This window comes from Dromiciops gliroides, chromosome 6, assembly GCF_019393635.1.
Source record: "Dromiciops gliroides isolate mDroGli1 chromosome 6, mDroGli1.pri, whole genome shotgun sequence".
NCBI lineage: Eukaryota > Metazoa > Chordata > Mammalia > Microbiotheria > Microbiotheriidae > Dromiciops > Dromiciops gliroides.
The window spans coordinates 112,555,594-112,570,134 of record NC_057866.1 but is presented as its reverse complement, the minus strand read 5'-3'; positions in this window follow the sequence as shown (position 1 = coordinate 112,570,134).

The window sequence follows — 14,541 nt, the reverse complement described above, 5'->3', positions numbered from 1 at the left end:
TGTCACATTTAAACAATTGGAAAAATATTAATTGCTCATGGGTGGGCTGAGCTAATATAACAAAAATGACAATCCTACCTAAATTAATCTATTTATTCAGTGCCATGTCAATCAAACTATCAAAAATTATTTTATAGATCTAGAAAAGATAACAAAATTCATGGAAGAACAAAAGCTCAAGGATATCAAGGGAATCAATGAAAGAAATACAAAAGAAGGTGGTCTATCCATACCAGATCTCAAACTATATTATAAAGCAATAATTATAAAAAAACAATCTGTTACTGGCTAAGAAATAGAGTGGTGGGTCAGTGGAATAGAATAAGTAAGAATTACACTACAGTCAATGACCATAGTAATCTAGTGTTTGATAAACCCAAAGATCCAAGCTTTTAGAACAAAAACTCATTATTTGACAAAAACTGTTAGGTAAACTGGGAAACAGTATGACAAAAGCTACATATAGACCAACATCTCACACTGTGTAACAAAATAAGGTCAAAATGGTTACATGATTTACACATAAAGGATGATACCATAAGCAAATTAAGAAAGCATGGGGGGCAGCTAGGTGGCGTAGTGGATAAAGCACCGGCCCTGAAGTCAGGAGTACCTGAGTTCAAATCCGGCCTCAGACACTTAACACTTGCTAGCTGTGTGACCCTCGGCAAGTCACTTAATCCCAATTGCCTCACCAAAAAAAAAAAAAAAAAAAAAAAAAAGCATGGAATAGTTTATCTGTCAGATTTGTGGACAGAAGAATTTGGGACCAAAGAAGATATAGAGAACATTACTGAATGTAAAATATCTAATCTGATTATATAAAATTAGAAAACTTTTTCACAAACAAAACTAATGCAATAAAAATTATAAGGAAAGCAGAAAACTGGGGAAAAAATTTTCAACAGGTATCTCTGATAAAGGCCTCATTTCTCAAATATATAAAGAACTGAGTCAAATTTATAAATGATCAAAGAATATGAACAGGCAGTTTTCAGACAAAGAAATCAAAGCTATCTATAGTCATATGAAAAAATGCTCTAAATCACTACTGATCAGAGAAATGCAAATTAAAACAACGCTGAAGTACCACCTCACACCTATCAGATTAGCTAATATGACAAAAAAGGAAAATGTTGGATGTTAGAGGGGATGTGGGAGAACTGGGACACTATTCCATTGTGAGTGGAGTTGTGAACTGGTCCAACCATTCTGGAGAACAATTTGGAAGCATGCCCAAAGGGCTATAAAACTGTGCATATGCTTTGATCCAGCAATACCACTGCTAGGTTTATATCCCAAAGACATCCCCCAAAAAAGAAAAAGACCTGTTTGTACAAAAATATTTACAGCAGCTCTTTTTGTGGTAGCTAAGAATTGGAAATCAAGGGAATGCCCATCAATTGGGGAACAGCTAAACAAGTGGTGGTGATGGAATGTTATTGTGCTATAAGAAATGACAAGCAGGATGATTTCAGAAAGGTTTGGAAAGACTTATATGAATTGATGTATAGTGAAGTGAGCAGAACCAAGAGAATATTGTGCACAGTGACAGTAATAATGTTTGATGAAGAACTGTGAATGGCTTAACTATTAACTATTCTTAACAATTCAAATGATCCAAGACAATCCCAAAGAAAGAATTGATATTGATTGAACACAGACTGAAGCATACTATTGTTCACTTTATTTCATTTGTTTCCTTTGATTCAAGTTTTATTATACAAAATCACTAATATGGAAATGTTTTACATAATTGCACATGTATAACCTATATCTGATTGCTTACTGCCTTTGGGAGGAGGGAGGGAAGGGAGGGAAAGAGGAATAGAATTTGGAACTCAAAACTTTAAATAAAAAATTTTTTTAAAAACCTTTTCTGGGGGCGGCTAGGTGGTGCAGTGGATAAAGCACCAGCCCTGGAGTCAGGAGTACCTGAGTTCAAATCCGGCCTCAGACACTTAACACTTACTAGCAGTGTGACCCTGGGCAAGTCACTTAACCCCAATTGCCTCACTAAAAAACAAAAACAAAACAAAACACCTTTTCTGCTTGTATGTATTGTACTTCCTTCTGAACTTCATCCTGTTCACTTCTGTGCATTAAAAAAAATATTTTGATAGCCCTCTTTTCGGGGGGGTGGAACTATTATTAGTTTGCTTTTCTCTCAACCCCCCATTAAAAAATAAGAGAAAGGAAAAAAATCATTGTTTAAAAATAAGCATAGTCAAACAAAATGAATCTCTACAGTGGCCATATCTAAAAATGTAGGTTTCTTTTTGCACCTTGAATCTATCACCTCTCTGTCAGGAGATGGATATTGATTGGGATTCACCACTGACCCTCTGGAGATATGGTTGATCATTGCATTAATCATAGTTCTTTAAACTTTTTTCACTGATTTTCTTGACAATGTTGTTGTCCTTGTGTGAATAGAGCTAGCTGATCTTTAAAGTCCTTTCTACTCTAAAATTCCATGATCTTATGAAATTGATTTCTATGGTATAATTCCAATACATTTCAGGAGATGGTACAAGAAAACAGATGACTCTGGTTCTCTTTAAAGTTAATGCAGGGAGCAGCTAGGTGGTGCAGTGGTTAAAGTACCAGCCCTGGGTTCAGGAGGACCTGAGTTCAAATTTGACCTCAGATATTTGACACTTACTAGCTGTGTGACCCTGGGCAAGTTACTTAACCCTCCTTGCCCTGCAAAAAAATAATTAATTTAAAGTTAACAAAGGCTTGGTTTTTGAGAAATGCTCAGATTCTTTTCTCATATCCTTAGACAACTCCAGGAAGAGAATGGTGACTTAGGTGGCTTTTGATGTGAACATCAAAAACTAATATAATATGGGGCAGCTAGGTGGTGCAGTGGATAAAGCACCAGTCCTGGGTTCAGGAGAACCTGATTTCAAATAAGGCCTCAGACACTTGACACTTACTAGCTGTGTGACCCTGGTCAAGTCACTTAGCCCCCATTGCCCTGCAAAACAAAAACAGAAACAAAAACAAAAAACTAATATAATAAATATTGTTGTCTATAAACAAGTAAGTCTAGGGGATCATGAAGGACAACAAAAATCTATGCTGGATTCAGAATCATCTCATATTTCTTCATAACCATTTTTGGAAGGAAAGCTGGGCTTTTGTTTGGCCTACTTACAAATATCCTTTTGACCACAAAACTCCTCCCCTTGCCTGACCTCATAATTCCTCCTCTCCTACACCTGCATTCATTCCTTTAGCTTTTCAGTTTCTTCTCTCTCCTTTTTTCTAATGCCATGTCATTGTTTATGTTGCCTGCTTGATTTTCTCACCTTTATATCTTAGTCATTCACCACTTTTTCTTTTTTCCTTTCACATTAAATTTTTCCCTCAGGGCCCATCCCAATTTTTTTTCCTTTTTTTCCTTTTTTTTTTTCTCTTTTCCTTTTGAATTCCTGCACCCTTTGTGGCCTCATCAATCGCCTCTCCCCATCCTCTTCACTCTCTTGTTTTTATTCTACTCACTCATTTTCTCCCTTCTTTTCTTTCCCTCCTCTAACCTCCTTCTTTGCTTCTTTCTCTAGAAAGGCTTTGAGTCACTTGCAAAGTGAGCAAACCTTGGCGATTTGGTGGTGAGTACAGTGGGATCTTTGGCAGAGATAGCAGGATTATCTTGGGGAACAGGAAAAGAATCAAGACCTAGGTAAAAGCCAAGGCAAGCGGAAGAGGGAGGAGGGAGGAAGAACAACTAATACTTGTGATTGCTGGGGAGACCTTCTTTGGGGGAAACAGTTTTTGTTCTGCTACTGTTATGGATAGTTACTTATTAGCTTAACTAAAACCTTTGATTTCAGTGCAAACTAAAGGTGTGAAAATATTTCTTGTGACTCTTCAAATTGTTAGACCTCTGTTTTGGGTCTCAGTTGTTAACTACAGTCATTTATTTGTTTGAACTGCTCTTCCCCTTTACTTTGGCATATTAGTGGCTTTAAGAAAATAAGAACCTATTTGAATTTAGCAAGTAGGTTAGAATTTCCCAGTCTTTGATCCCTTGGCTTTAGCCAGTACTTTCATACATTGATATAGGAAGTAAAGGCCTGAGATTATAGTTAACATTCGATTCAATAAATATTTAATAGAGCATGATGGCAAATACTCAAAAGCAGCTGTGATTTCACCATCATGGATATCCTTTCCAATTGCCCAGCCATACCTGTTCATTGCCTCCTATAAGTACAAACTCAAGAGATCCTTCCAACTATCAAGGGGCAATCCTTTCTTGATTTCTCTTGACATTATCAGGATGCTGGTGGAGACTCCAGGCTGTCTATCAGTTATCCTTTACTCATATGCTTGGAGAACATGTGCCTATATAGGAAGGAAGGAAGGTGTTATTTACTATTCCTTTTTTACAAATGAAGAAACTGAGGCTGGCAGAGGTTAAATGACTTGCCCAAGGGTCATACACTGCTAGTAAGTGTCTGAGGCTGGATTTGAACTCAGGTCTGGCAGACCTGAGGCCTACCACTCTATCTATTGTATGACAAAGGTACCTACTACACAGACACACAGACACACAGACACACACACATCTACATTTTTTTTCCCCCTGTATCTGTGGTTTTGTTGTTGTGGAGAGTTCTTGGTGAAGAACTTCCTCTATCAATGCAGATCAGTTTATGTGCCTGGGCACTGTGACAGTAAGTGACTGGCTCAGGGTCAGATAGCCAGTACATGTTAGAGACAGGACATGAACCTAAGACCTTCTGACTCTGGCCAGCTCTCTCTATTCACTATACCACACTGCCTCTCACACTGATTTCTTATACTATCTTATTTATAATATAAACACACACACACACACACACACACACACACACACACACACTTCCATTCCTCTCCTCATTGCTTGAGTGAAGTATAAATCTATCAGGGAGATTCAGTGTCTGACCACCATCTTTTCCCAGCTAGGTATTCCATAAAGAGACACTGAGTACTCTAAGTAAGTGAAGGGTGCATGATTCATGGCGTGGGGGAATGCAATAAAGGATAAAATAGGACGTCTACCTTTCAGGGGCTTATACAGGGTGAGCCAAAAGTCACAAAGGGATTTCAATATTTAATAATTCCTCTATTTTTTGTTTTTAATGTACAATACCATAGCATCATGTATAGCACATATAGGAAGTAAATTTACATTATATGGAAAAATAAAATCTTGTAAATGGCAAAAAATAAAGAAAAAAAATTTTTCAAAAAGTTTTTAAAAGATGGTGACTTTTGGCCTACCCTATATAACCCTGAGTAGGAAAATAAGATCTAAGTACCCTAAGGACATAACGATTTGTCCTGGTGGTAGTTTTTCTTGAACTTAAGGCCTTAGAGAGTAACCTGAGGCTCAAAAAAATTAAGTGACTTCTCCATAGTCTTATAACTAGTACTTACTACACTCAATCTACAATGCCTGACAACCTCTCTAACAATACAAGACAACAATGAAAAGTGCCGGGTGAGGGGAACAGACAACAACAGTAATATGAGGGTTCAGAAGAGGGATAGATCACTACAGGTTAGGTGGTAGGTCAAAAAAGTAGACTTCATCTGGCTTCTTAAGAAATTAATAGAGTTCTAAAACAATGTATTAGTTGTTGGAGGGGTTACAGGACAGGTATACTACTTTGTGGGGGGGGCGGGGAATCTGTGAATTGGTCTACTAGTTCTAGAAAACAATTGGGAATTATGTAAGGAAAGTATTTATATCCTTTGGCCCAATGATCCCACAACTGGGTTCATACCTCCAAGGAAATTATTGCTTGCAAGAAAAGGCCTATGTGTACAAAAATATTCATATTTATAATAGTAAAAATTTGGAAACAAACTTGCAAATGATTTGGGAATGGCTAAACAAACTGCTATGTATAAATGTTATTGCCCTATAAAAATGATGAATATGAAAATTTTAGAGAAACTTAGGAAAACCTGTATAAAATGATACAGAGTGAAGAAAGCAAAACCAAAACAATATACATAATAACTATAACAGTATAAATGAAGACAACTCTAGACGGTAACAGACAGGTAAAATACAGCAAACCAGGTTGGATCCAAATCATTTAAACGAAATCATGGGGCAGCTAGGTGGCACAGTGGTTAAAGCAGCAGTCCTGGATTCAGGAGGACCTAAGTTCAAATCTAGCCTCAGACACTTGACACTTACTAGCTGTGTGACCCTGGGCAAGTCACTTAACCCTCATTGCCCCGGAAAAAACAAAAAACAACAAAAAAGTAAACTAAATCACATGTTCCTCCCATCTGTTTAAAAAACCCTCTAAATCACAAAAGTAAAAATTGTCAGGCACTCTCGTTCATAACCACTTTCAGTTTTGCTTAACTGTTTCATGGAGTACATTTTGTAGGACAGCTTTGTTGGGATGGTATCTGATGAGTCAAAACTAAAACTGCCAATAAAAAAGATGTTGTATCAGTATGAAATTTGAATGTAGGATTGAAGTTCCATTTGACATTAGAATCTTAGGGTTTAGCAAATACAAAACAAGGGTGACTAGATTCTGTGATCTAATTGTAATCAAACAGGAAAGACAAAATGGAAGATAGGCACAAAGAGAAGACAGTTGGAACTCTTTGGTATCAGTCTGTTACTACCAACCAAGCAAGAAAGACTTATGAAAGGGTCTTTGAGGTATGAAAAAGAGAATAAGATGGAGTGGAGGGTTATTGAAGATACAGGAAACGGAATTCAAATCAGTTCCATCCAACAAACACCTACTATGTACAATTAATACTGTTAGGCTCTGGGACTAAAAGGACAAAAATGAAGTTCTTTGCCCTCAAATAACTTATATTTTAGTTGTGGGGAGATTAGGAGGAAGATAATATGATATAAAATAAATAATATACATGATATAATAAAATAAAAGTAAAACCAAAAGTAAATAAATGAACAAAAGTAAAACCAGTACCCACAACAAATTAATTCAGGGGAAGAGTACTCAAACAACTAGGGGTAAGGGGAGGGGGAGAAATCAAGAAAGACCCCATATAGGAAGTAACATTTTGGATTAGATTTGAAGGGAACTGTTGTTATTGTTCAGTTGTTTCAGTCATATCCAACTCTGTGACCCCTTTTGGGGTTTCCTTGGCAAAGATACTGGAGGAAACGAAGGCAAACAAGGTTGAGTGACTTGGTCACACAGCACTCTATCCATTTCACCACCTAGCTGACCTTGAAGGGGACTAGGGATTCTAAAAAGGAGAGGTGAGGAAGGAGATCGTTCTAGACTTGGAAGACAACCTAAACAAATGAACAGAAATGGGAGTCGGAGTGTTGTATATAGTAATGCATAAGGCAGAGAAATGTGTAATCAGTCTAGAGAGATAGGTTGGAGCCAGATCATGAAGGGATTTAAATGCCAAACAAGATTGTTTCTTATCCTAGAGGCAATAGGTAGTTTCCTGAATAAAGGAGTGGAAGGGAGAATGTTGTGCATGAGTAACAGTAAGTAGACTAATAATTTACTTTGCTATTCTGTAGCATCTTCAGGCCTTTTGGAACAGGGCAATGAAGCTACCAGTTGTCATCACCTCTTCAAAGACCAAGGGAAGTTACAAAAGTTTTACTCTTTCCCTTAATTCCCTTCTAGCAATGGGATACATATATTCTGTTCACTTTTCCCTCAACATTTCCTACATTGTTTCAAATATAAAGAAGGCAGTGGTTAGCTGGCAATAAACAAACATTTAGTTAGGGCAGAGACCCAAACCTCTGTCCAAATGTTAGGAATTTTTCTTACTTGGGATTCTGAGCTATTGTGATTCCATTAATAATTTTGTTATAAACTCCACAAAATAGAAGACAAATGGCCCTGAGGACTATTATGTTGTCCCCAGGCCCACAGAGATCTAATTGTTGTTATAGGCTGGGGTTGATTAAATCTCCAGTGGTTTATGAGAATGGAAAAGGTCAGGGGGAAGACATGCAAGGCCTGGTTTATGAGGCTTGGGTGGGATTTTGTTTTTCCTCTTCCAGCAGTGGGGAAGGAGCAGAAAGGATTGAATACTTTCCCTAATGCCATCCACATATGGAGGAGAGACTAGACTTGGGTTGTTTGGTCACCAAGCATGGGGAGCATGGGGTGAGGATGGGGGGAGGGAGAGTTTCAAAGCAACAACTTTAGGCTCAATGTCAGAAATACCTTCTTGACAATTAGAATTGTCCAAAAGCAGAATGCTCTGCCTTGAGAGTTTATAGTTCACCCTTCATGTAGGTCTTCATTCTGAGGTTGGATGATCATTTATCAGTGGTGTTATAGTGAGCATTACTTTTCAGTATTGGTTGAACTACATGGCCACTAAGAGCTCTTCCAATTCTGAAATTTTATGATTCTAAGATTCTATGAAGTGATGAGGGATTGAATGAGTTTGGTGGTCATGACAAAAAGAAGAGGATGGATGCAAGAAGTGTTGGAGGCAGAATCAAGTAGACTTATTCAACTGGTTGGATAAGGGGGAAAGGGGAAGGGAGAAAAGGTGATAAAGAAGAGAGAAGACTTAGGGATGAACCCAGGTTACTGGAAGGATAGTGGTATCCTATGTAGAAATAGGTAAGTTATGAAGAGAGGTGGTTTGGAAATATTGCGTTGCATTTTTGATGTGTTAAGTTTGAGATGCCTATGGGACATACTAATGAAGACAGCTAGCGAACAGTTGGTGATTTGGGACTAGAGCTGAGTAGAGAGACTAGGGTTGGATATGCTGGTTTGGATGCCCTTGGCATATTGATGATAATTCAACTCCAAAGAGTAAATGAGACCATAGAGTGTGGAGAGAGGAAAGAAGACCTGTTCTGTAGAAAACTGGATAAAGAGGTATGTTTGGGGTCTAAGCAGAAGGGGACAGGCTAACACTAAAGGGCAGATAAAAGCAAAGCTTTTAAAATTGTGAGTTGTGACCCCATATGGGGCTGTGTAATTAAACTCAGGGGTTGTGAAAAATTTTGTAACAGTAAAAGGTTATGGGGGACAGCTAGATGGCACAGTGGATAAAGCACTGGCTCTGGATTCAGGAGGACCTGAGTTCAAATCCGGCCTCAGACACTTGAGACTTACTAGTTGTGTGACCCTGGACAAGTCATTTAACCCATTGCCCCTCCCCCCATAAACCTGGGGTCATGTAAAAATTTCTCAGGTGAAAAGGGGTTGCTAGTTGAAAAAGTCTAAGAAGCCCTGAATAAGAGGGCTTGAGGTTTTTTTTTTTTAAATAGACTTATGGGTGGCCTAGATAACATATAGCTGATGGAGAGTGATGTGTGCTCTTGTGGTTTTTTTTTGGGGGGGGGGGGGGTGGTGAGGCAATTGGGGTTAAGTGACTTGCCCAGGGTCACACAGCTAGTAAGTGTTGTGTCTGAGGTTGGATTTGAACTCAGGTACTCCTAAATCCAGGGCCAGTGCTCTTTCTACTGTGCCACCTGGCTGCCCCGGCAACTGTGTTTTAAAACAAGGAGCATCACCTACTGATTGTCTGCAATGATCTGAGGATAAATTCTGTCACTGAAGATAAATGAAAGCCAATTCCAAGTCATGGAATAGTCAGAATCCATGAGGAAGAGAGTGTTACAAGTTGCCATTCAAAGCAGAAAAAAGATGGAACCATTAGAGGAAATTGAATAGTAGATGTAACAATTTGGAGGTTAAAGAGCTTAAGTTAAAGGCATAAGGAAACAAAGTGAATATTTTCACCTCAATGACATCTTGAGACCTGGTTCAAAGTCTTCCACTCCTTAAAACTTGTCCTCAAACTAGGGGATTTGAACATGCATATTTGGATGTTCCTACAAACACCCTGGCCTCCCACCTCATCCATCTTCTTAACTTCATGATCTACTTCTTCTACTTCAGTCATACAGAGACAGTGACACCCTTGATCTCAGTAGTACCTACAAATGTCCCATGTCCATAATCTAGAATTCTCCAATTCCTCTGACTATAACTTTGTATCATTCTCTCTTTCCCTATCTCCCTCTCCTTCTCACCTCTTTTAAACCTATTTTGTGTCCTGTGATTTTATAGTCTCTCTACTTCTACTCTTCTCAATCTCAATTCTATGGCTAACCAGTGAATTTTACACAGAACTCTACCCTCAAATTGTCTGAATTCCTTGTCTTATTCTCCTCACACCTTTACAATCTCCAACCCTCAAGTATTCCTACCATCTGCTTCCTCCACTTCTATTCACATGCTGCTGAATAGTGCTAGAGGAAGCCATGAAATTGGGTTCTGACTGGGTCCACTAATTACTATTATCGACTAATTACTTATCTCATCTCAAATGGGCCCTGATAACTTTTCCTAATTGTCTCTTTATGAAATTCTCCTAAAATTCTAAAATTCTTCTTCTCTCCTCAAGTTTCCCATACCATTCCCCCTACCCTTCAGGAGAAGATTTCATCTCACACTTGATGAAGAAAATAAAAACTTTTCATCTGGAGCACCTTCTTCTTCCCTTCTCTACATCTTTAAACCCTTTGACAGCAGCTTTTGCCATCTCCCCCTTTACTCCCATCTCTGATGAAGAAATAGTCCTTCCCTATACCAACCTTTCTATTTGTGCCCTTGATCTCATTGCCTCCCATCTCTTCAGGTAGATTGCCTCCATAATTGTTTTCCCTCTCTCTAATCTTTAATCTCTTCCTACAGACTGACTCCTTCCTTATCACCTACAAACATAAGCCGGGGTTGCCTTAGCCTTAAAAAACAAAGCCCCAAACTTGCTAAAAGCCTACCATCCTTCTCTCCTACAAGCTGTCATTCTGTCTCTCCTCCTTTTCATAGCTAGACTAGAAAAAACAGACTTTACACATTGCTTCCATTTCCTATCCTCTTATTCTTCAGACTCTTGAAATCTGACTTCAAACTAACTGAAGCCTCTTTACAAAGTTACCAACAATTTCTTAATTGTTAAATCTGATTGTCTTGTGTCATTCTTTTTTTTTTTTTTAAGTGAGGCAATTGGGGTTAAGTGACTCACCCAGGATCACACAGCTAGTGTCAACTGTCTGAGGCCAGATTTGAACTCAGGTCCTCCTGAATCCAGGGCTGGTGCTCTATCCACTGCGCCACCTAGCTGCCCCATCTTGTCTCATTCCTTATCCCCCTTGACCTCTTTGCTGTATTTGACACTGTTGACCACTCTCTCTTCCTGGTTCTCTCTCCTCTATGAGTTTTTGTGACTTCCCTCCTTGGTTTTCCTCCTTCCTGCCTGTCTGCTGCTTCTAGATCTGCTTTTCTGGACCTTTATCCATGCTTTAAGAGTTCCCAAGGCTCTGTCTTGAGCCCCCTTCTTTTTTCACTCTATACTTTGTCAGCTAGGGGGCAGCTGGGCTAACTGGCCCCAAAGTTGGGAGGACCTGAGTTCAAATCTGACCTCAGATACTTACTAGCTATGTGACTGTAGACAAATTACTTAACCTCGATCGCCTCAAACAGACAGGGCCATCTCCAGGTGTCCTAATGTATATCTTCCCACTGGACCCAGATGGCTCTAGAGAGAGTGAAGCTAGGGACTTTGCACAGCCTTGCCTCACTTCAATCCAATTCACTGCAAGTTATGACATCACCCCAATATCATAGTCCTCTTCAAGAATAAAGGACAGGGGGCAGCTAGGTGGCACAGTGGATAAAGCACTGGCCCTAGATTCATAAGTATCTGAGTTCAAATCTGGCCTCAGACATATATGACACTTACTAGCTGTGTGACCTTGGGCAAGTCACTTAACCCTCATTGCCCCACCAAAAAAAAAAAAGAAAGAAAGAAAAGAAAAGAATAAAGGACAAACAACACCTTTGTCAGTTGGTGATCACATCAACTCCCATAAGGTTCAATTATTATCTTTATATAGATGACTCCCAGATCTATATCAACAACCCTAGCTTCTTTACTGAGATCCAATCCCACATCACCAACTAACTGCCTATTGGACATTTCACACTGAATGACCAATAGGTAAACTGGGTTTGCTTCAGTTGGTTCAAATAGAGTTTCAAACTGGAATTCAGTATTTCAAAAACAGAACTCAGTATCTTTCCTTTGAACCTCCTCTTCTGAATCCCCTTATTTCTATCAAGGATACCACCATCCTTTCAGTCACCCAGATTTTTAACCTCTGCATCTTCCTCAGGTACTCCCTCTCCCTCACTTTACATATCTAGTTTCCAAATATTATCAATTCTGTCTCCACATTTCTCTCATCACAAATGCATTTACCATCCTAATTCAAGCAATTATCACCTCTCAGCTGTACTGATTGCATTAGTTTCCACATCATTCTCTTCAGATCACCCTTTATGCAACTATCCAAAGACATTCCTGTACCACAGGTGTGGCCATGTCACTTCCCTTCTCAAAAAGTCCCATTGTCTCTCTATTGCCACCTGGAAAAAAATACAGATTTTTTCAGTTTGACATTTAAAGCCCTTCACAAGACTTACTGCTCATTAAATTCTTTCACACTTTCTATGGTCCAGCCAAACTGGCCTTTTTGTTTTTCTCACACATGAGATTCCATTTCCCACCTCCATGCCTTTAGAGACGCCTTTCCTTATCCCTCAACATGACACTCCCCCCACCACCACCTCAGTTCCATCTCTAGTTTGCTTACAAGCTCAGCTTACACATGACAGTCTTGTTAAGCCTTTCCTGCTTCCCCTAATGCCAGTGCCTCCCCCTCCCAAATCAGTCCACATTTTGTATTTACTCTTATGTGTATGCATTATTTTTCCCAATGGAATGTATCTTCCTTCACTGAGAAGGAGGGGACTTTATTAAGTGCCTCCTATGTGCCAGGCACTATGTTTAGCACTTTACAAATAACAACTCATTTGAGAGCAGAGACTGTTTAATTTTTGTCTCTATAGCCCTTGGTGCCTAGCCCTGGCACTGTGTCTAACACATTGTAAGAACTTACTAAAGGGTTGTTGATTAATTGAAAGAGGAAGAAGGAACACAAAATGAAGGTATTTTTTAAAAAATTGAAAGTTTTCACATTCCTAAGGTGTGAGGTAAGGGAAGAGAGCTTCACCACTGTTATTGTCCAGTGAAGAAGAGCTATGGGAAATCTCCAATACTTAGACCTCTCCAAACATGGAACAGACTGCCTCAGAAAGTAGTGAGATCTCTGTCACTGGAGATGACTCAAGCCAAGTCTGCATGGCCAATTGTCAGTGATGTTGTAGAGACTGATTCTTATTTTAGGTCCAGATTGTATAACATAACCTTTGAGATCCTTTCCAACTCTTAAAGATTCTAGAGGTCCAAGGGAGAAGGTGAGTGCAGCAAAAGGTCATCTACTTGTTGGCATACTAGGTAAAAATATAGTATCTGGGGTTACATGTCAAATCTTAGCCATGCATATAATAATTTTTTTACACAGTTGGGGTTAATAAGACAGAAAAATAGTAAAATAATTACACAGACTAGTTCTGCTTTTGCCTATGCCCAACTCTTTCAGTTTTTATTTTGCTGTGTAGATTAATTAATGTGAACTATTCTTCATTGACAGGGTTAAAATAGGCTGAATTTAGCTGAGTTCAGAGAAATCAAAGGATATCAAGCTGCCATTTTTTGTGGTGGTTAAAAAATGCTAAACCAAGTAAGTGCCAATCAGTCAGAGAATGAACAAATGCTGCTTTATGAATGTTATAGAATAATTTTTTTGCCACAAGAAACAATAAATGGGTGAAATTCTGAGAAACTTGGGAAGGCTTATCTAAACTGATGCAGAATGAAGAAATCAGAACCCAGAAAACAATATAAACAATGACTACAAATGTGAAGGTAAATAATGCCAAAAGCATTAGAATTCAGATGAGTGGAATGACTAATCTTGATTCCAAGAAACTGACAATAAAATGTATTCCCCTCTCCACTATTCCATTCCTTTCAATAAAGAAATAGTGAATAGAGAATGTTGTATATAATCAGACATAATAGGTGATAAGCTAATAAGATTGTGCTTACCTGTTTCTCTGTTACAGGGAGGGTACAGTTCTAGGGTGGGGTGTGTGTGTGTATGTAGGGGAGAGGATTGGGAAGTGACGGTGATGTTAAAAAAATTTTAAATGAAGAGATTTTTAAAAAGTTGTTGGAAAGTCATTAACTGGCCTAAAGTATGCATTTTTGACACTAAAGTCTGATTGAATGTAATTATCCTCCCTCAGAGAACCAGTCCACAGCAAGCCGACTGTTACTTCTTATCTTTGTATATAGAGTTTATTTTTCTTCTTTCTACACAAGAAATTAGCCTCTCCTGTCACCCAAGAAAATACTCAAATTCTTGATCCAAGAAACAAATAAATTTCCTTCCCTGATTTGTGTTTTCTTCTTGTAATCCCTTAAAAAATGTAGTTTTACTTATAATGCCCAATACTTTGACCTGGACAGGGTCATTTTAAGATTTTATTCCTATTTGGACATGTGTTCAGCTGCCCCACCCATTCTGACTGCTTAAAAATATTTCCTAAAGGATACAGTAAAACTGAAGTT